This window comes from Hipposideros armiger, unplaced genomic scaffold (genome assembly GCF_001890085.2).
Source record: "Hipposideros armiger isolate ML-2016 unplaced genomic scaffold, ASM189008v1 scaffold_704, whole genome shotgun sequence".
In the NCBI taxonomy this organism is placed as follows: Eukaryota; Metazoa; Chordata; class Mammalia; order Chiroptera; family Hipposideridae; genus Hipposideros; species Hipposideros armiger.
Window position 1 is genome coordinate 342,149 of NW_017732054.1, and position 22,486 is coordinate 364,634.

Genomic DNA, 22,486 nt, shown 5'->3' on the forward strand with positions numbered 1-22,486 from the left:
ACCACTTACATACACCATATACTAGAACAAATTCAAAATGGATTAAAGACTTAAATGTAAGACCTGAAACCATAAAACTCCTAGAAGGAAAAATAGGGAGTAAATTTGCAGACATTACCTTGAGTAATATTTTTCCTGAGATATCCCCTCAGGCAAGGGAAATAAAAGAACAAATTAACATAAGGGATTACATCAAACTTAAAAGTTTTCTCACAGCAAAGGAAATCATCAAGAAAACAAAAAGGCAGCCTACTGAATAGAAGAAGATATTTGCCAATGATATATCTGATAAGGGGTTAATATCCAAAATATATAAAACACTCACTCAACTCAACACCAAAAAAACAAACAACCCAATTAAAAAATGGGCAAAGGATATGCAGAGGCATACAGATGGTCAACAGGCATATAAAAAAATGTTCAACCTCACTAGTCATTAGGGAAATGCAAATAAAAACCATAATGAGATGCCACTTCACTCTGGTCAGTATGGCTATCATCAATAAATCAACGAACAACAAGTGGTGGCGAGGCTGTGGAGAAAAGGGAACCCTAGTGCACTGTTGGTGGGACTGCAGATTGGTGCAGGCATTATGGAAATCAGTATGGAGGTATCTCAAAAAACTGGAAATGGAACTACCATATAACCCAGCAATTCCACTCTTGGGTATCTATCCAGAGAAACCCAAGATGCTAATTCAAAAAAAATATATGTACCCCTATGTTTATTGCAGCGCTATTCACAATAGCCAAGACTTGGAAACAACCGAAATACCCATTGCTGGATGACTGGATTAAGAAACTGTGGTACATTTATACAATGGAGTATTACTCTGCTATAAAGAAGAATTATATCGTACCATTTGGGATGATATGGATCGACCTAGAGACTATTATGTTAAGTGAAATAAGTCAGTCGGAGAAAGTCATACCATATGATTTCACTTATATGTGGAATCTAAAAAACTGAATCAACGAGCAAAGTAAACAGAAATGGTCTCAGAGATACAGAGGAACAACTAATGGCTGCTAGTTGGGAGGGGTTGGGGATGAGGGAGAAGGGGAAGGGATTAGACAGCATAAATACATAACTACTATTTTGCCACAGAGACATGAAAGACAGTTCGAGGAATATAATGAATATTGTTGTAAATATTTTGTAAGGTGTTAGGTGGTCACATGTCTTGCTAGGGAGACCGCATCATGGATGGGGTAGAGGCTTGATCACTGCACTTGTCACCTGAAGCTGATGTTGTATAATACTGTATGTCAACTATAATGAATATATATATATAGTCGTGGGACGTGGAGTATAGTGTAGGAGTGGAGTCAAGGGAATTGTAATAGATATGTATGATATTGGGGGGGAGGGGGGCGGCGGATTGGGGGAGGGGGTTTGCCACCTCGACGGGTAAAATGTATAACTATTGCACTGTGTTGTACAGCTGAAACTAATTCTAAAAAATGTGTATTTCACAATAAAAAATAACTTAAAAAGTAAATAAATAAATTTTAAAACAAACAAACAAAAATATATACCCATTAAGTGTACCTTGTAAGGAGTTTTAACAAAGGTATACATCCATTCACCACCACCTCAATCAAGGTATTCAAATATCCATCATCCAAAAATGTTCCTTTGTGCCCTTTTGCAGTGAATTCTTCTTCCATACCCAAGCAGCTACCAAACTGCTGTCTGTCCCTATAGATTAAGTTTGCCTGTTTTAGGATCTAATATAAATGGTATCACACAATGTGTACTCTTTTGTGTTGGCTTCTTTTGCTCAGCATGATGTTTTGAGAGTCTTCCATATTGTTGCCTATATCAGTAACTCACTTCTTTCTATTTCTGAGTATGATTCTACTGTAGGAACATACCACAATCATCTGTTGATAAGTGTTTGAATTGTTTCCAGTTTTGCCTATTATATAAAACTGTTATGAACATTTGTGTACCAGCCTTTGGACAAACGACTTTTCATTTTTCTTGGGTAACTATAAGAGGAATTCCTGAGTCACATGGTAAGTGTCAGTTTAACTTTATTAGGCAATGCCAAATAATTCTCCCACCAGCAATATCTGAGCTTTCCTGTTACTCCAAATCCCTGTCAACACTTAGTATTGTCACTCTTTTACATTTGAAGTGCTTAATTAGATATGTAATGGTATCTCATGGTTTTAATTTGCATTTCCATAAAAACTAATGACAAGCATCTATTCATGGGCTTGTTGGACATTGTACTTTTTTTGAACTGACTTTTCAAACATTTTGCATATTTTTAAATTAGGTTGTTTTCTTATTGTTAAAGAGTTATTTATATGTCTGGAAAAAGATTTTATATATATAGTAAAATATTTTCTTAAAGTCAATGGTTTGAGTTTTCATTTTCTTAATGATGTTTTTTAAAAAGCAGGATTTTTTTAACTTTGATAATAAAGCACAACTTTTCAATTATTTCTTTTACAACCAGTGCTTTTTGTGTTCTGTTCAGGCAATCTTTGCTACCTTGTTTACTGGGTCCTCTCATGGTGGATGGAGAGAGAGAGCAAGCTCTGATGTCTCTTCTTCTTATGAGGGCACTAATGATGTCATGAGGGCTTCATCCTCATGAACTTATCTGACCATAATTACCTCCCAAAGGCCTCTCCTCCTGATACCATCACACTGGGGGGTTACAGTTTCAACATATATATTTGAGGGGGACATAAACATTCAGTCATATTATTATATTATTATTATAGTCATGTTGTTATTATTCAATAATAACAGTACACAATTAGCTGTAATCACTAAATAAATGAATATGATTGGTTCAGAGATCTCAGATAAATTGTCTGCATTTAAATAGTACTTTGCATGTATTTAAGTATGCTTGGAAATAGTTCCCTTAATTAGTTCAGCACTCTTCCCAAGTCTTATTTACTCTATTAATTTATTTCACAAATGCTTTCTTAGCAAATAAAGCAAACATATCCAGTGGGACTTTGCAAGAATAACTGGAGTCTAAATTAAAGTAAGCACTCTACTTTGATTTTTATTTCTGCTTTTTCAGATAAAGCAACTGAGAGTCATCAGGTATGTGAGAGCATATCCACAAATATAGAATAATTGGAAAACTAATTACCCCTGATTTTCTTGAAAAAAAAATGTATACAAATGTCCCCATTTGTGGGGAAATAAATTTAGAATCCTCAGAAGAAAATAATCAATGAGAAAATCATTAACATTGAGGGTTTACTATGTGCCAGACACTATGCTAAGATAGGCTCCATATATTATTTCATTTAATCATCACAAAACCCCTGAGGAGTTTATTACAATGCCCACTTTCCATATGAGGGTGCCAAGGCTCAAAGAAGTTAAGAAACTTGCCCCAGGTCACCCAGTTATTAAATGGAAGAGTAGAGACTGGAACTCAGGTTTTTCTTACTTCAAAGCTTATGTTCTTAATTAAATAACTAAGAATAAAAATATAAATATAGCTACGACTTATTGAGTGCATACTGTAAGTCAAGAGCTATGCTAAGAATCTCTTAACATACAAGTCATTACCTTTTTCAAAGTTCTCTGACATTAACTCACCTGACCTTTTCGATTTGATCTGAGGAAGATAGCATAAGAGAGTGAATACATAAGAACAAGGAAAATATGTGGAAATAAATCATTGGCTTAATTAGATTATGAGACGGGCTGATTTTTGTCTTAGTTGTTATTTTAATAGTGCATTTTTCCATAAAGCAACATTTTGTTACAGGAAAGAGTAGGAGTTTGTTTAGTGCCCAACCCACCAACTATTACATGAATGATCACGGGCAAAAAGCCTCTGACCTCTCTGAGCCTCAACATCCTCATCTGAGAAATGGTACAACAACACCCCCCTCTCAGAGGTATTGTAAAAATCAAGTGAGATGATATCTGCAAAAGCTCTTTATACATTTTTTTGAAAGACTATATATTTAGGCCTAAGGACAAAAATAGCTTAATTACATTGTGATATTTATGTGAGTTTGACCACTTAGATGCTATAAACACCATGTAAAAGACTGGGCATTAATAATTAAAACAGCTTGGTGTTGGCATATGAATGGAGCAATGAGAGACTAGAAACAGACCACACACATATGGGGATTTGGTGTAGGATAAAGTGAATTTCACATCACTGGGGAATAAGACAGTTCAATGAGTATATCAGAATAACTGGAAAGCCAAATGGAAAAATAAGTTTGATGCCTACTTTATCATTTATTTTAACATAATTTCCAGATGTTTCAAGAATTAAACATAAAAATAATCAATCTGGGGCTAGCTGAGTGGCGCATTGGTTAAGAGTTGGCTTTGGATGCCAGCTCTGAGCAGCAGGGCCCCAGTTCGGATCCCACTTTAGGGCCAGAGACGCTGCGCCCTCTACAGCTAAGATGGTGAACAATAGCTCGACCTGGAGCTGGGCTGCCATGAGTCACCGGCCATGGTGTAGGCTGCAGTGGAGCTGCAGTGGGCTCCTGTAAGCTACCGTGAGCAGCCGGCTGCTGGTGCAAGCTGCCAAGAGCCACCGTGAGCGGCTGTCCAGTGGCCGGCGAGTGACTGCCTCACCTGGGAAGACCGCAATGATGGTGCCAACTTGGGCCAGTAAAGCAACATCCTCCACAACTAGACTGAGGAGCAAAAGGACAGCAATTTGTCTGTTCCCCTCCCTCAATTCCCCAATAAAAATAATAAATTAAAAATAATCAAACTGTAGATTCCTAGAAGATAACACAGGAGAGTTTATTATTTATTTATTTATTTATTTATTTATTTATTTATTTATTTGAATAAATATCTTTCTAAATAAAATGCAGAGGTACAGAAGCTATAAAAGGAAAGATTTCTAAATTTAATTATATAAAACTTTCAAATTCTGCAAGGGAAAAATACTTGTGGTATTTACAAAGTAAAAAGGCAAATGACGAACTGTGAGAGAATATGACAACATAGATGACGGACAGGGGGCTAAATCCCTTAACAATTAATTAACAAATATTTAATGAGTAACTATTATGTGCCAGACACCATTCTAAGCTCTTGGGGATTCAAAAACTATTAAAACTCCCTGCCTTGTAGAGCTCATATTCTGTTGGGAGAGACATAAAGGAATCTTTGATATTAATTATTAAAGAAAAACAATAAAAAATGAGTAAAGAACATAGTTTACCTAGCTGATAATACCAATGGTGTTTAGACATGTGAAAAAGTGTGCATTCCCCCTCATAACAAAGGAAATGCAAGTTAAATTTCAATAAGATACCATTTTTATCCATCAGATTTTCCAAAGTCAAATACTATGTTATCAAAGGTATAGAGCAGGGGTGTCAAACTCAATTAAAACACGGGCCATTTGGTGCAACAGGCAAGATTCATGCGGGCCACATCACATTTACAAATTTTGTTAAATTATTATTCTGAAGTGAGGATTCAGGAATATGGATAGGATAATTAAAACACTATATAATTGCTTTTATTTAAACATTTATTTTATTTAATGTATTTATAAAACTAAAATTATTCTTTTTTACCCGAAACTTGCCAGTGCTTTCCTCCTACTAGTTTTCCAATATCTGGATTCAAAGACTGAGAACGGACAATCGTAATGGCTTCCTTCTAAAAATTTTAACTAAAGCTGCCGCTAGGTATGATTCATAACAGCACAACCCAGAGTGCTCTTTTTAACCTTTTCGCTATTGGGATCTGTTTACATTATGTGACACTGAGAGTGGCAGACATATCGCTTCCAAACGTCGCCAGAACTGAGTCAGTGCATTTATACTTGCCCACAGGCCCCAGGAAAGGCACTGGGCCACGTGTATACTCGTCTTCAGTAGTTAAAGGGTTAACAAGGGAATTGTGTGTACGGTATTGCCTCGATCTCCCCTAAGCGCTATTTTCTTCATAACAATGTTTTCTATTTTCATTTTATTTCAGAGCATCGTGGGCCACAAAAAATTACCTCGAGGGCCGCATGCGGCCCGCGGGCCGCCAGTTTGACACCTCTGGTATAGAGGAAAAGGCATTCTCTTGAATTTTAGGTGGGAGTGTAGATTAGCTCAACTTCTTTGAAAAGCAATTCATTGATAGCTACTACAATTACAAATGCATGCACTCATTAGCCCAAGAATTCTGCTCCTAAGAATTTATGCTTCAGATATATTTGTATATGTGTGCAATGACATATATATATAAGAATGTTCACTGTAGCATTGTTTGTAATAGTGAAAGACTTACAACCAGTATAGACACCCATCAGTAGGAGACTGGGTAAGCAAATATGCATCACATCTAAAATGGTACAAGTTGTTAAAAAGAATAAAATTGCCGAAAAGAATGAGGCAGACCTATATATGTGAAAGATTCTTCAAACTATATTGCTAATAACAGTAAGGTTCTGAACAGTTATATGCAATCCTGAGCTAGTAAATATTTAATAATGCAAAAAAATTGTATGTCTATATTACATAAGATAATTATAAGTTTTACTAATATAAAGGATTATAGTGCACAATGTACAAATGATAAAATATACAATATTCTTCATTGTAAATTCCATCCTATGGCATCAGTGTGGGTTGCTATTTCTTATAAAATCCATTGTCAGTTTTTGTTTGTTTGTTTTTAGCTGAGCCATCCTGCCACCTGTTGGCAGTGCAACGGCAGCTCAGCTCGGGCCAGGAATCAAACCGGCAGCCCTGTTGCTCAGAGCTCACACTCTTGAGCACACTCTTAACTAACTGAGCCACTCGGCTGGCCCCTCATTGTCAGTTTTTTAATTCTATTGCAACAATCATTTCACAAAATTGGATCATGAATAAAAGCATAATTACTATTAAATCAGCAAAGATGTCACTCATACCATTGACAAATGAGTGTGGTTTAAACATGAAGACTGGTTGATGTTTCATTTGTATTCATGAGGAAAATGAAACTACAGATATGTATGTTGCAACTTCACTTGTTTATCAATGACATGAGCAACTTTGCTAAATCAGATAACAATTTTTGAATACTGCAAGAATATATCCTCAACTTTTTGAGCTCTTCACAATGTAACAGAGTTAGACACAACAATTTTACGTTTAATCTACATTTCTATCATTTCCCCACCACTCTCTTAAACCTAGAACGGGAGTCAGCAAACAATAGCCCTTGGTTTTGTGAATACAATTTGGAACACAGCCATGTTGATTCGTTTCCGTATCATCTATGGCTGCTTTTGTGCTACCACAGCAGAGTTGAGTGGTTTCAACAGAGACTGTGCGGCCCACAAAGCCTAAGATATTTACTATCTTGCCCGTTACAGAAAATGTTTACAGACCCCTGGTCTAGACAATCAACAAAACAATAAATCCAGCTCTGACTTGCAGTGTTTGCTGATTTCCAAGGTGTAAATATTCCCACCATGACCAATGCCAAGCCACCAACACGTCCTCACAGAACACAGAGTTGCGAAGAGATGCAAATCACACACCATTATATTATATATAGTATTTCCACACTACAGATGCAATAGATATAAATAACCTCAAGAATATAAAAAAGAGTAAAATGCAGTAAGTTAGGAAACCATGAGTTTGGATTATTCATTTTTAATATAATTTATTTAATTATAAGGTCATATAATTTAATTTTTAATGATGCCTGTGTTTAACAACTAGCTCACAAAATTACTGAAAATTTAACAATTGGTTCCCATGAGCCAGTAGGGTCGGTTCCAGCATAGCACTGGACATGGTATGCTGTGATAAACAAGTGACTGAGAGCACACCTGCATATCCCTATAAGATTCTCTATGCACAGAGCATCTCAAGAGGGTGCATAAGAAAAGGGTCTAGGAGTTAGAGTGAGATGTAGGCTTATTTTTTACTGTATATTCTTTTGTACAAACTTCGAAGTTCTTTTTTTTCGTATGCCTGTGTTACCCTTAAAAACCCAATTTATTATTTTTTTTAAGTAGGCAATTACATCATTTTTTCCTGAGTTTCCCTTTCACCCTGGAGAGTCTGGACAATGCTCTGGTCCAGCCCCACCTTTGGCTGGGTCCAGGGAAGGGGGGCATACCTCCTGAGCTTGAAGTTCATCAGGGAGAGGAGCCCTGAAGGCTGTGTGACAGCCCCTGTGAGTCAGCACTCCTCCCAGATGAAAAGAATGGCCTGAAAGCAACCTCACAGGTTTTGGCCCCATTGCATTGCCTTGACTTTCTTCTTTCGTCTGTTTGTCAGTCTTTCCTGGAAACCTTAAGTAAGCTTTTCCTCTTAACCAATTTCCCTGGCAGTTTGAATAGCAGGCCACAGCGCCCTGTCTGCCAACTACTTCCCACATGCCAAGTCTTCCTGACTATATTTACCTCTGTGCTTTAGTGCCCTGGGCTGTGTCTGCACTTATGGATCAACCAATGAAATGGATGCCAGTCCAGGTCCACACATCTTTCTGACCCTAATTATCTGTTCCATGTAGACCTACCTGGCTATGGTAGAGGCAGCTACCCCAGGAACCACCTAGAAGACTTTAGCGAAAAGAGGAAATGCCACCTCATCCAACAAGACCTCCGAGGGTCACAGGGGCCCCATATGTGAGTCTGCTCTTTTGTCTACTTCCATCCAACTGTGTTAGATTTCTGACTGCATTGGGCTGTCCCCTGGTGCTTGTTCATGGTTCTTTTCTGTTCTTCAGGTTTTTTAACCTCTTTCTGACCCACTTGATCCTGATATATGACCTGCCTCATGTTTTTCAGCATAGTTCTGACCTGGACACAGACTTCATGGTAGCACCTCTCCCACATGTCCAGTCTGGACTGACCATTCCCATCCAAATGCCCAGCTCAGCTTTTGCCAGTCCCCTGCCCTGTCCTCCAAACTTCTCCATCCTGGCTCCTCTCTTCCCCTTGAATCCACAGCCAGATATGCTTCCACCCTCACAACCCCAAACTATTGACTTACTTCCAGGTTCCACTGGCCAAGGACACACCCAAGTTTTTGTTCTCTAGGTAAGATTTCCTCCATAATGGCAGGCAGCAACAGATGTGTCTATGTTCTTCCTGTAAGTTCCTAATGGCTCCTTTTTCCAGCCCCAACTTCCAAGCTAGGTGAGGCTCGGGGAAATCTCAGGTAAGTTTCCCCTGAAACAGATCCTGAGACATAAGTTAGTATGAAAGTGATTTATTGTGGTGTGTTCCCAAGAGATACTGGTAGGAAAATGGGAAAGGAGGACAGGGAGAGGAAGCAAGCCAAGCAAGGATGTAATATTTAGTGTTCCAGTTTTCTACTGCTGCGTGACAAACCATCCCAACTTAGTGGTGTGAATCAAGTGCCCTTTTGTATCATGCCCACAGATTACCTGGGTCAGGAATTTGGATAAGGCAAAAGGGACAGCTTGTCTTTGTTCCAACTCATCTGGGACCTCAGCTGGGAACACTCAAAAGCCAGATGGCTCAACAAATAGGGACTGGAACTATCTGGAAGCTTCTTTATTCACATGTATTGATCTCAAACTGGGATGACTCAAAGTCAGGGCTGTTGACCAGTGGGCCTCCATGGGCCCTCCATGTGGCTTTGGGCTGCTTATGGCATGTCTGTTAGGTTTCAAGAGCAAGCATCCAAGAGACAATATCCTGGAGAAAAGTTCTGAGAAAAAAGGCAGAAATTGGAAGACTTTTTCTTACCCAGTTCAGAAGTCAGTGGTGAAGTTCTATTGATTTAACTGTATTTTGTTGGCTACAGGCAGTTAGACCAGGCCAGGTGCAAGGGGAGGGGAGTTAGGCTCCAAACATTGATGGGCTTATGGCAACACTACATTGCAGAAGAGCATGCAGGATGGAAGGTACTGCTGTGGCCATCTTTGAAAATACCATCTACTGCACACACAAAGGCCCATGGAGAGTACCTCTGGCTCAAGCCCACATGAGGAGCTCCAGTGAGTGTAGGTCATATCTCAGAGTTGTCCCAGTCAGGGGTAAAAAAGCTGGACTGTTTAGACTCATGCTCTCATTTGTCATTGGCCACAGGCCACCCTTGGGAGAATATAAATTTCCAGAAACTTCTGTCTCTCTGTGAGTGCAGACAAATCAGTCTCTGGTAGCCTGGGGGCAGCCCTAAGACAATGTGTGTGACAGGGACACATGTACCAGCCCTTGGGATTGAAAGCAATGTGGGAATAGATGTGTATAAAACTGGAAAGGGATCCCAGGTGATGTGAACACTCTTAGTCCTTTCAGGCTGCTATAACAAAGTACCATAGATTGGGTGGCTCAAAAATAACAGAAATTTATTTCTCAATGGTCTGGAGGCTGGACGTTCAAGATCAGGGTGCCTGCAGGGTCAAGTTCTGGTGAGATCCCTATTGCATTTTGCACACTGTCATCTTTTGGTTATGTCCTCACATGGCAAAGAGCAGAGAGGGGGATACAACTTCTCTGGTGACTCCTATAAGGGCACTAATTCCATTCTGAGGGCTCTGCCCTCATGACCTCATCTACTCCTAATCACCACCCAAAGGCCTACCTTCAATACCACCATATTGGAGGGTAAGGTTTCAACATGGGAATTCGGGTGGGCACAAACATCCAGTCCATAACATGGACACAGAGCACTGACATGGTCTGCTACAGGAAGAATAGAGAATGCTAACCAACAGAATATCTCCTATCATCTCTGAAAACTCATTCTTTGACTCAGTTGGTTGACCAGGTGCAGGACACAAAATTGAGTTAAGAACCATCTAGTAGCTCACAGTCTGGCAGGACCTTAAAAACGTAAATGTATCATTGCCATCAATTGCAATGTGGGCTGGGATCTCTGCATTTAGGAAGTGGTGTGAAGTGATGATTGTAACCTGATGCTTTAGAGTTGAACATCTCCTGGCCACTATGACTACTGTGTAACCTCTTTTGTAAAATAAGGATAACAAGAGTACTTACTCCACAGGGCAGTGTAAAGATAAATGTAGTTATGCATGAGAACCATTAACATAGTGCTGTGGTACAGGGTAAGTGTTACAAGTGTTAACAATTGTCATTGTCATTGTCATAAATTTGGTAAAGGCACAAGAACAGGAATTATCCACTGACTGGGGGTGGAGGGAGGGACAGAACATGGGAACTTTATGGGAGATCTGACACTTGAGCTGAGGTTTGATGGCAATTGCAAGACTTTGCTCCTCATGGCTATTTATGTTGCGTCCTTCAGGCTTAATCTACAACACTGGGTGTGGCTGGAGGGAAGCCACTCAGCCTGACAGGCACCTGCTGCTCTACATCTATAGTCTGCAAACTCAGTGAGATGCTCAGTGCAGTCTGGCAACTCTCTGTGTTTCTCTAATCAGTCCTACCTCTGAAGAACAATTACCTGTACTCTATGTTTTCATTCATTTCTTAGCTGCCATAAAATTTAAATCTTGGATTTCTTTCTATTTCTCTGGCCACAGTTGTTTTTTTTTCTGTTTTTTTTGTAATATAATAACTTCCATATACAAAAGACATACAATGTATATGTGTATGTAAAACAGATCTATACAGCTTTTAAAAATAATAAAATGAATACACACAAGCTGACCCTCAACAAAAATAAATAAAACACTACCAACATCTTTGAGGTCTCTTTTTTCCCTCTCTAATTGGTTCTAATTCCCTACACCCAAGAGGTCACCATTACCCTGAAATTTATGTTTGTCATTCCCTTGCTTTTCTCTGAATGTATTGTACTAATTATCTATTGCTTGTAACAAACTATCCCAAAACTTGGCACCTTAAAACAATAAACATTTATTATTTCTCAGATTTTGTAGTCAGAAATTTGAGAGCACTTTCAGTGAATGGTTCTGAATAGAGATCTCTCACGAGGTTGCAACCAAGACTTCAGCTGAAGTCATCTGAAGGCTTGACTAGGGCTGGAGATACATTTCCCAGGTGGCACAGTCACATGGCTGTTGGCAAGAGGCATCAGGTCCTTGCCACATGGACCTCTTCATTGAGCTACTTGAGTGTCCTTAAAACATGATGCTTGGCTTCCCCAGAGCAAGGATCCAGAGGAGGCTAAAAGGAAGCCACATTGTCTTTTACGACCTACTACCAAAAGTCACGTACTATCACTTATGTTTTATTCTATTCATTAGAAGTGAGTTATTAAGTCCAGCCCACATTCAAGAGGAGGGGAATTAAGCTCCATCTTTTCTTTTAAGATTTTTAATAAAATATAGCTAACATACACTATTATATTAATTTCGGATATATACCATATTTATTCAACGTCTATACACCTAAAGAAGTGATCACCATGATAAGTCCAGCAATCATCTGACACCAAACCATGCTATCACAATATTATTGACTATAGCCCTATTCTGTATAAGACATCCCCATCACTTATTTGTTTTATACCTGGAAATTTGGACCTCTTATTCCCCATCACCTTCCCCCCACCTTTTTTTAACCCTCCATCAGGCACAATGCATCTACTAGATGCATGTATGATATTTATTTATTTAAATTGAAAATGAATGAAAATAACATGTAAATGTGCTTATTATTTATTCAGAATGAAATTTTAATTTGCCACAAAGTAAAAGCAATATATGTTTATTACATAAATTCAGTATAAAAATCAACAGAAATTCAAAACCAAACTAAAACAAAATTTGTCATAACAAAAATAACAAAAACTAATCTGATTGCTCTTCATCAGCTTCATTGCCATCGAATTTCGAGTTGAAACAATGTTCACAAATCATTGTCACATGTTCTAAGCATAAAAAATTGTTTGCAAAGTTTATAGAAGTATATGGAATACCCTTGTCTTTTGTTTCCTATGCAAGGTGCACACTGTTTCCTTTTGTTTGATGAAGTGGTGGCTTCAGGTTCTTCTGCTTGAACTTTGACAGCAGGTGTAGTAAACTTCTGCAATGTTTGTTGGAGAAGTGAAGGATTCCCCCTATTTTTTGCAACTCTTTGGTTCATATGTTCAGCTACCAATTCCCTACTCAACTGTTTAAAAAATAAACGTCTTTTTTTAACTTCATTTCCATTCTCTAGGTATAGCACTGGTGCATTAATGCCACTTACATTTTATCTTTCCCAATAAAATATTTATCTATCTCTTTTTTCCTATATTCTTGATCACTTTCTGAAGGAGAACTTTCTTGCTCAGTGTCAGAATTTTGGTCTCATTCTTCAACTTGATCTTCACCATCTGTGTCACTTTTGTCTTCAAATTCAAGTTTGTTTTCATCATTATCAGACTCCATCAACATCTGCAGCAATATCTCAGCATCTTTAACATCATCTGGCTTACAAAATCTTTGAGGCTGAGCCATTTTAGAAGGTAAAACCTACAAAGGAAAACTATTACCCTAAAGAGGCACAATGAATCTGTCAGATTAATTAGAAAACAAAATATCTAATTATTAAGTTTCAATAATAAAACTATACTTACAATCTGTTTCTGGAATGTCTAAAAGGATACTACTATACCAAAAAATCTGTTGAGAAAATATAAAAAAAGATCTCAAATAGGCGCAACGAATCTGTGAGATTAAAGATACCGCTATGAAATATGTCTTTACTGTACTAAGTCACAAACATGACTCACAATAGGTTACGATAAAGGGGGAAGATATGGGAGCGATGAGTCACGATACTTAAGTTAATTGTTAGATATTTGAAAATTTGTGCAATAAATCATTGAGATCAGTTGCGCCTGACAGAGGGTTAATTTCTTAATTACAGTTGACATTCAATATTATTGTATATTAATTTCAGATATACAGCATAGTGGTTAGATGTTTATATAATTTAAGAAGTGATTCCCCTGACTTGTCTAGTACCCATCTGGCACTATACCTAGCTATTATCATATTATTTACAATATTCTCTATGCTTTACTTTACATCCCAATGACTATTTTGTAACTACCAATTTGTATTTGTTAATCTCTTCACCTTTTTCACCCTTCCCCGAACTACCCCCCTCCAATCTATCACCCTGGTAAATCTAGAACCCATCTGATACCATACATGGTAATTACAATATTATTTACTATATTTCTTATGCTATACTCTACATCCCCATGATTACTGTATAATAACCAATATATACTTAATCCCTTCCCCTTTTCACACATCCCCAAACCCCCTCTCATCTGGAAACCATCAAAATGTTCTCTATACCTATGAGTTTGTTTCTGTTTCGTTTGATTATTTTGTTCTTTAGATTCCACACATAAGCAAAATCACATTGCATCTATCTTTTTCTGTCTGACATACTCTACTCAGCACAATATCCTCCAGGTCCATCCAAGCTGCCACAGATGGCAAGACTCCATTGCCTTCCACAGACAAGCAATATTCCAATATATATATATATATATATATATATATATATATATATATACTGCCTACTCTTTATCCTTCATCTTTCAATGGAAACCCAAGCTGCCTCCACATCTTGGCCATCATAAACAATGCTGCAATGGACATACGGATGCACATGTCCCCTCAAAATAGCATTTTGGGTTTCTTCAGATAAATACCCATAAGTGGGATTACTGGGGCCTTCTTTGTCTCTTGTTATAGGCTTTGTTTCAAAGTCCATTTTTTCTAGTATAAATATTGCTACCCCATCTTTTTGTTGTTGTTGTTGTTGTTGTTTCCATTTTCATGAGATATCTTTTTCCATCCCTTTACTTTCAGTCTGTGTGTGTCTTTCAATCTGAAGTGAGTCTCTTGTAGGCAGCATATGTAAGGATCATGTTTTCTTGTTCATTCAGCCACCCTATCTTTTTATTAGAGCATTTAATCCATTTCATTTAAGGTAACTGTTGATAGATATGTAGTTATTGCCATTTTATTATTCATATTTTTTTTCCATCTTAAAGAAGTTTATTTAACATTCCTTGTAATACTGGTTTGGTGGTAGGAAATTCCTTTAGATTTTTCTTGTCTGTGAAGCTCTTTATCTGTCCTCTGATTCTAAATGATATATTTCCTGGGTAGAGTAATCTTGGTTGCAGGTCTTTGCTTTTCACTTTCAATATTTCATGCCAATCTCTTCTGGCCTGCAAAGTTCCTTTTGAGAAATCAGCTGACAGACTTATGCATGAGTTCCCTTGTAGGTAACTAACTGCTTTTTTCTTGCTGCTTTTAAGATTCTGTCTTAGCTTTAGCATTTTAATTATTATGTGTCTTGGTGTGAGCCTCTTTAGGTTCATCTTGTTTGGGACCCTCTGTGCTTCCTGGGCTTGTATATCTATTTCCTTCAACAGGTTAGAGAAATTTTCCATCACATTTCTTCAAATAGGTTTTCAATTCCTTGTTCTCCCTTTTCACCTTCTGGTACCCCTATGATGTAAATGTTGGTACGCTTGATGTTGTACCAGAGGCCCCTTAAACTCTTTTCATTTTTTTGGATTCTTTTTCCTTTTTGTTGTTCTGATTGCATGTTTTATGCTACCTTATCTTCTAAATTGCTCATTCGATTCTCTGCTTCATCTAATCTACTGTTGATTCCCTCTAATGTATTCTTCACTTCAGTTACGGTATTCTTCATTTCTGACTTGTTCATTTTTGTTTTCTATCTCCATTTATGTTTCTTATCTCTTTGTTGGAGTTCTCCCTGAAATCATTGAGCATCCTTATAATCAGTGTTTTGAACTCTGTGTCCAGTAGATTTCTTATCTCCATTTTGTTTTGTTCTTTCTCTGGAGCTTTGTTCTGTTATTTTATTTGGATTTTTTTTTGTCTCCCCATTTTGGCTGCCTCCATGTGTTTGTTTCCATGTATTGGGTAGGGCAACTATTCCCTCCAGTCTTAGTAAAGTGGCCTCATGTAGTAGGTGCCCTGTAGGCCCTCTGGCACAGTCTCCCTGGCCACCACTGCTGTATGCTCCAGGTTTATCCCTGTGTGGGTTATATGTGCCCTCCTTCTGTTGTTGAGCCTTTGTTGGCATTTGCACATCAATGGGAGAGACTGACCTTTGGATTGATTGGTTATAAGGCTTGGGCATGACTACAGTGGAGAAGCTGTGGTACAGGGGCTGACCCTATGGAGCAGAATTCACTTTAGCAGAGTTCTGGTATGTGCCCAGCCTTCCCTTTAGATGTGTCATCCTTGGAGGTGGCCAGGTGGTGCTCCATCTCAGTCCAAAGCTTGTAACTACATGTAGCAGCCCTGGGACCTCCTGGGAGGGGACCCACTGCAAGCCAAATTTAGCTGCAGCCTATGTTCTGCCCAGGGCCACATGGTATGTGCCACAAAGCAATCTGCAGATGGCCGCCACGCATGCTGGTCTTGGAGGTGCCTTGAGAGTCCAAGCTGTAAATTGAGGCCAGCTGTCACTAGTGCCAGGCTTATGGCTGCTCAGCCAGAGGTATGGGATATGCCAAAGCCAGATGTTGCTTGTTTGGGATTTGTGAACTTTTGAGAGATTTTAGGAAAGTCCAATGCATGACCCAAGACTGGTCATTTGTACAGAAAAGCCACTGGAAGTCGCTTGGATTGGCCTAAAAGTTGGGTGGGGCAGGGTCTCAGGGAATCAGCAGGGCAGATTGAAGGAAAAGTGTTAGCCAGGTTGATACCAGGTTGATAGAGACTTAGAGATGGTGGCCACCTATATCTGCTCAACCAAGCAACACTTCCTCCAACTTCTTGGTTCAGTCCAGGAGAAAGCTGCCCCTCCAGCCCTTGCTCTGAAGCCAGACAATTCATTTCCTCCCCGCATGTCCCCGGTGCCTTTGGAGCTGCTGCTGCAGTGCTGGAGCTCAGAGCAAATGAGTCAGTCAGTGAGTAAGCCTGTGCATGGGTCCTTTATAAAAAGTGCCTGAGACTACAGCCACCCTTGTCTCACTCAGCAAAAATCTGTGCTGCTTTTCACAGCCAGGGGTTATGGGAACTTCTCTCCCCAGCCTTGGAACCCTGCAACCCTGGCCTGGGGAGCCTGATGTGGGACTGGGACCTCTCACTCCTCCAGGAAGCCCCTCCCGATTTTTAATGGTCACACACTGATATGGCACCAGCCCGTTCCATGTCTCTGCTCCTCTTATCAGTCTCCAGATGGCTTTTTCTGTATGTCTTTAGTGGTACAGCTTTGGTTCATCTAGACTTCAGGTGATTCTCCATAATGATTGCTCTGTAGTTTAGTTGTAATTTTGATGTGATTGTGAGAGAAGGTAAGAACAGTGTTTATCTACTTCACCATCTTGACTGGACATTTGGGCCTTCAACTCTTTCTGGTGGCTGGTAGTCAAAGATTAAGGTGCCAGGAGATTTGGTGCCAACAGTGGTTTGCTGGTGGCCATCTCATTGTATCCCCAGGTGTGAGACAAGTGGATGACGGTGTGGCCCTGATTCCCAGGGAGCCACAAAGACCAGGGTTGAAACAAAAAAATGAACCTAATTTACCAGATGGTGCCCCTTGCTCTTGCATCTGCCTTAAGATCCATTTTTTTAAGAGTGTCAGAATGTAAGAATGTATGTGTGTGTGTGTGTGTGTGTGTGTGTGTGTGTGTGTGTGTGTGTGTTTTGTTGGGGTTTTTTTTGTCTTTACCTAGATAAAATCACACTGTATGTGTTCTTTTTATATTTTAGAGATCCATTCATATCGACACATTGTAATAATTTGCTAGGGCTGCCATAACAAAGTACCATGGATGGCTGCTTAAACAACAATAATTTATTTTCTCACAGTTCTGCAGGCTAGAAGTCCAAGATCAAGGTGTCAGCAGTTTGGTATCTTCTGAAACCTCTCTTCTTAGCTTGTAGGTGGCCATATTCTCCTTATGTCTTCACATAGTCTTCCTTCTTTATGTGTTTGTGTCCTAATTTCCCCCTTTTATAAGGACATAGGTCATATTGGATTAGGACTCACCCTTATGTGCTCATTTTAATTTAAGTTCCTCTTTAAATATTCTATATCCAAATACAGTTACATTCTAAGAAACTAATGGGTTAAGACTTTAACATATGAATTTTATAGGAACAAAATCCACTCATGACACATCTAGAGATGTAGTTTGTTAATTTTCATTGCTCTGTAGTATCCCACTGTGTGAATAAACAAAAAAATATATATTTCTCTATTCTATTATCAACAGATACTTTGGTTATTTTACAGTTTTTTAAATGATACTGCCACATGTCTCCTGGCACCCTTGAACATGTAAGATATATACATCTTCATGTTTACTAAGTTAATGCCAATTTTTTTCCCCAAAGTGGTTACACTAATTTACACTCCCACCAGCAGCATATCAGAGTTCTCATTGTTCCACATTCTGGCCAGTATTTGGTATTGTAAGACTTTCTAAATTTGCTAGTCTCAGGGGTGAGAAAATCTTTTGTGGCTCTAATTAGCATTTCTCAGACTACCAACAAAGTTGAGGATCCTTTCATTTGTTTATAAAATGCTTTTTCATTTCTCTAGACCGTTTAGCCATTGGGTTGCTCACTTTTTCCTTATCAATCTGTCAAATTCTTTACCTACTGGTATTGCAAATATTTTCTACCAGCTGTGGCTTGCTTTTTTTTTTTTTTTTTACTTTTTTCTTGCCAAGTTTTACAAGTCTCCTATTTTGCTCATCTCTTGCTTGTGTTTCTCTTAAGTCCTGTTCTCTCTTTGTTTTACGTGTTATGCTTAGTTGATAATTCCAATGAATAAACTTTTCACTTACATGTGATCCTGAATCTTAAATCTGTATCTTCAAAGCAGCTCTGCTAAACATCTTAAAGTTCACTGAACTCTCCATACTCTTTTATAGCTTGTGAACTTTTGCACATGCTCACCACTCTTAGTGAAATATCATTTCCCACTCCTCACCTCCACTCCCCCATATACTTTTTATCACTAACCCCTACTAACCTTCCAGTCTCAGGTCTCAGGTCTCAACCTAAAGGACTTCACATTGTGCTCCCATAATACTGTATAATTTCCCTACCATTGCACTTAGCACACCGTATTGTAATTATGTTTTTACTTGGTTTTTTCCCAGATCAGACTATGAATTCCCATAATAGTGTACCTATTCCCATGTTTGTACATAGTTTACATGCAATAAATACTTGTGGAATTAATTAATTTTCAGGGGTTAAAAATTATGCTCACTAGTACAACGAACATATAAGTGTGCAAATCATTTGTATTATTATAACTTATACATAAATTCTACACATTAATCATCAAAATAAAATTAAAATAACCTTTGAACACTGGTCCCCCAAAATAAATGTATTATAAACATTCAAAATAATAGTTAAGGTTCATCAACAGCCTCTGTTCAGCCAAGACCACAACCCCATGAAGGGAAAATCCAGACAGAAATTTACAGGGTCCCCTCAGGATTTCATTATGGATTCCATCCCTCCCCAACTTTGATCACATACACTGTATTTCCTCTAGAGAGAAATGGAAACAAGGGAGAATTGTCTAACCTGGTCACACCTGGGAAGGTGGAAACTCTTGACACACCCAAGGAGAAACTAAACAAATTAAAGGGATGGTGATACTACTTGGCAATGATTTGGTAGTAGGCTCTCCCTGAAGTCATTTGTTTGGCATTGCTACATGCATAGTCAAACTTTAGCATGTCAGCTTCACCTTGAATGAACAGCTGTAGAGGCAGAAAGGGGTTGGTAATGGGCATTCTAATGAATAAGCTGAATTCTTCATTTGACTCATTTTCTGGTCAAAATATTATAAGCAGAACAGATTTACTAATTTGATTTCCTTCCCTCTCAGATAAATCTTTCCAAGCAATCTTCTCTTAACTGGGTGTCAATTAGTAACTTGTAAACCTCTCTAGTTGCAAGGGTTTTTAACCTCAAAGCTCTTAACATTTTAGTACAAACACTTCTTTGTTGTGGAGAGACTGTCCTGTGCACTGTAGGACATTTAGCAGAATTCTTGGCCTTTACTTCCTAGATTTTAGCAATAGCTCCCAAGTTGTGACAACCAAAAATATCTCCAGACTGTGTCTCTGAGATCTAGTCTAAAGAGATCTCTTGATTTCTTGCCATTAGCTAAGGTTGCTTCGTCTTTAGCTCCCTCCTCACATAGGCAGCTAATAAATGAATAAATTATTTTTGGCCCCTTCTCAGATGTCCTAGGAGAAAATAACAAATAGGAAGCATAGTCTATTATGTTGAATGTTTGGAAATGACTCTCTTCTCATAAATTCAACCTTGGTTCATACTTATCACTTTACAACCCTACTCAAAAGTAGGGAGTGATTCCCACTAACAGAAAGTTCCCATTCCTAAGCCATACATTCAAGGTTCTACAATCTGAGTGTGGAAACTTGGAAGAATTACAGTAAGTGGAAAAAGAAGTTGGGAGGAGTAGCATGGGAAGGATGGGTGGGAGGTGGGAGGAGTGGCATGGCAGAGATGTGGTGGTGAAAAAAGGAAAGGGAGGTTTCGCAGATGCACAGACCATTGTGCTGGAGAAGAAAGTTTCCCTACAGGAGTATCCAAAGATATGGCTTTCCCATAGGCCAGGGCACAGTGCTTTGGGGAAGCCTTCCCTGATTTCATCAATCTATGTTAATTAGAAATCCTGACAGCTGTGTTTCCATCTCCTATTATCACAGTTAACCTACACAGCTTTGCATTGCTAATCATTTTTTCATATTGTGTTGTATACATAATGTATTGTCCCAATTCAATGAATTCCTGAAGGACAATGACAATATCTAATGCAAAAATGTACACAAAGCACGTGCTAGAAAAATATAAATTGAGCAACTGACTCCTTGGAAAACAGAGAGGGGGTGCCCAAATTAAATAGTTGGGTTATGATCACCTCTGAAATGGAAAAGGCTGGTCAATTTAGTTATAAGTCACTTATGCTGATTAACAGTACAGGAAATAATATAGAGATTTATCATCATACTCAAAATTTAATTTAAACACCATTCTATCAATCTGATTATTTTAATACAGTCTGGTGGTACTGCAGTATTTTGAATACTAAATAAAAAAAATGTTATTTTTCCTACAAAAAAGATAAGACCAAAAAAATGCCTGCACTGGTCACATATGTATTACTGTCTTATTCTAGACCCAACTCCAACTGAAGCCAGTGTCATTTTGTCCAGGCCCCAATCAGTCACCTTCCCACATGTGTCTGTACCTGTTATTTTGTAATCTTGCAATGGCCTTTGGAATTGCCTCTTTTTATTCAATGAAAGCTGTTGCAAAGCAAGGAAAGCTGATTGTAAATGCTATGTTCAGGGACCGACCTAGGCCAAGTTCATCTTCACAAAAGTCCTATCATATTGTTTTAACAAACATGAAATAATTGCTGCATGTTGACACTGTAGCGAGAAGTGTATCTAAACCAACATAGTGGAATGGGATGGGAGGTCCATGAGATGAGACAAACTCTACCCTACATTAACAACCTCTGTGTCTGCATTTATTCCAGCACCTTCCTTTGAACTCAGCATGGCCCTCTCCGATCTCATTATCTCTGGGTTGAACTCTTTTACCTAGAACAGTCTCTCTCCTTATAATTATGGTGCCTCAAGACATTTGAGAATAAGTCAGTCTCCCTTTAGAATACATTAGTGCTTTCCAAAGTAAATAAATATAATTGTTTACTTTGTCAAACAATTAACTAAAAATGGCAAAGGTAGGAGAAAGAGTTTTAGAAAGAATAAAGAATGTTTTAAGAAGAACCTATTGAAAACTTTAGGTGGACAATTACACTCATTCTACAATTAATTTGTTTTTATGCTGAAGACAGACTTAAGGAATTTTAGAATAAATGATATGTGAACTATAAAAATATTTTTAGAAGGTAAATAAAAGAACAAGAGGCAAAGCATAAAAAGGGAGCAACAATTTATAAGAGAAACAATGTTAAAATGAAGGTTTCAGCCATTCAGACTGCTGTGACAGAATACCATCTCCTGGGTGACTTATAAACAATAGCAGTTTATTTCTTGCAGTTCTGGAGACTGGGAAGTCCAAGATCAAGTCACTAGTAAATTTAGTGTGTGTTAAAAGCCCACTTCCTAGTTCAGGATGACTGTCTTCTCACTGTCCTCATATGGTGGAAAGATCAAGAGAGCTGGAGTCTCTTTTATTAGGGCACTAATGCTATTCATGAAGACTCCATCATCAGGACCTGATCACCTCCCAAAGGCCCCACCTCCTACTACCATTACATTGGGCTTAGGATTCAGCATGCAAATTTTGAGAGGACACAAACATTCAGTTTATAGCAGGAAGCTCTAACTGAGCACAGAGCTTAGCTCCATGATGCCAGTCAGAGCTCACAGGGAAAGCTATGAGCCCCTCTAGAGGTTCCTAACCTTGGCTGTGCCTCAGATTCACAGTGAGGGAGGGACCATTTTAAAAATACACTTATCCATCCCTACTCAAACTTACTGAATCAGAATCTCTAGGCATCAAGCCCAGATATCTGTCTGATGAAAGGAAACATCAAGAAAGACAATCTTTTTCTGAGCCCTAAAA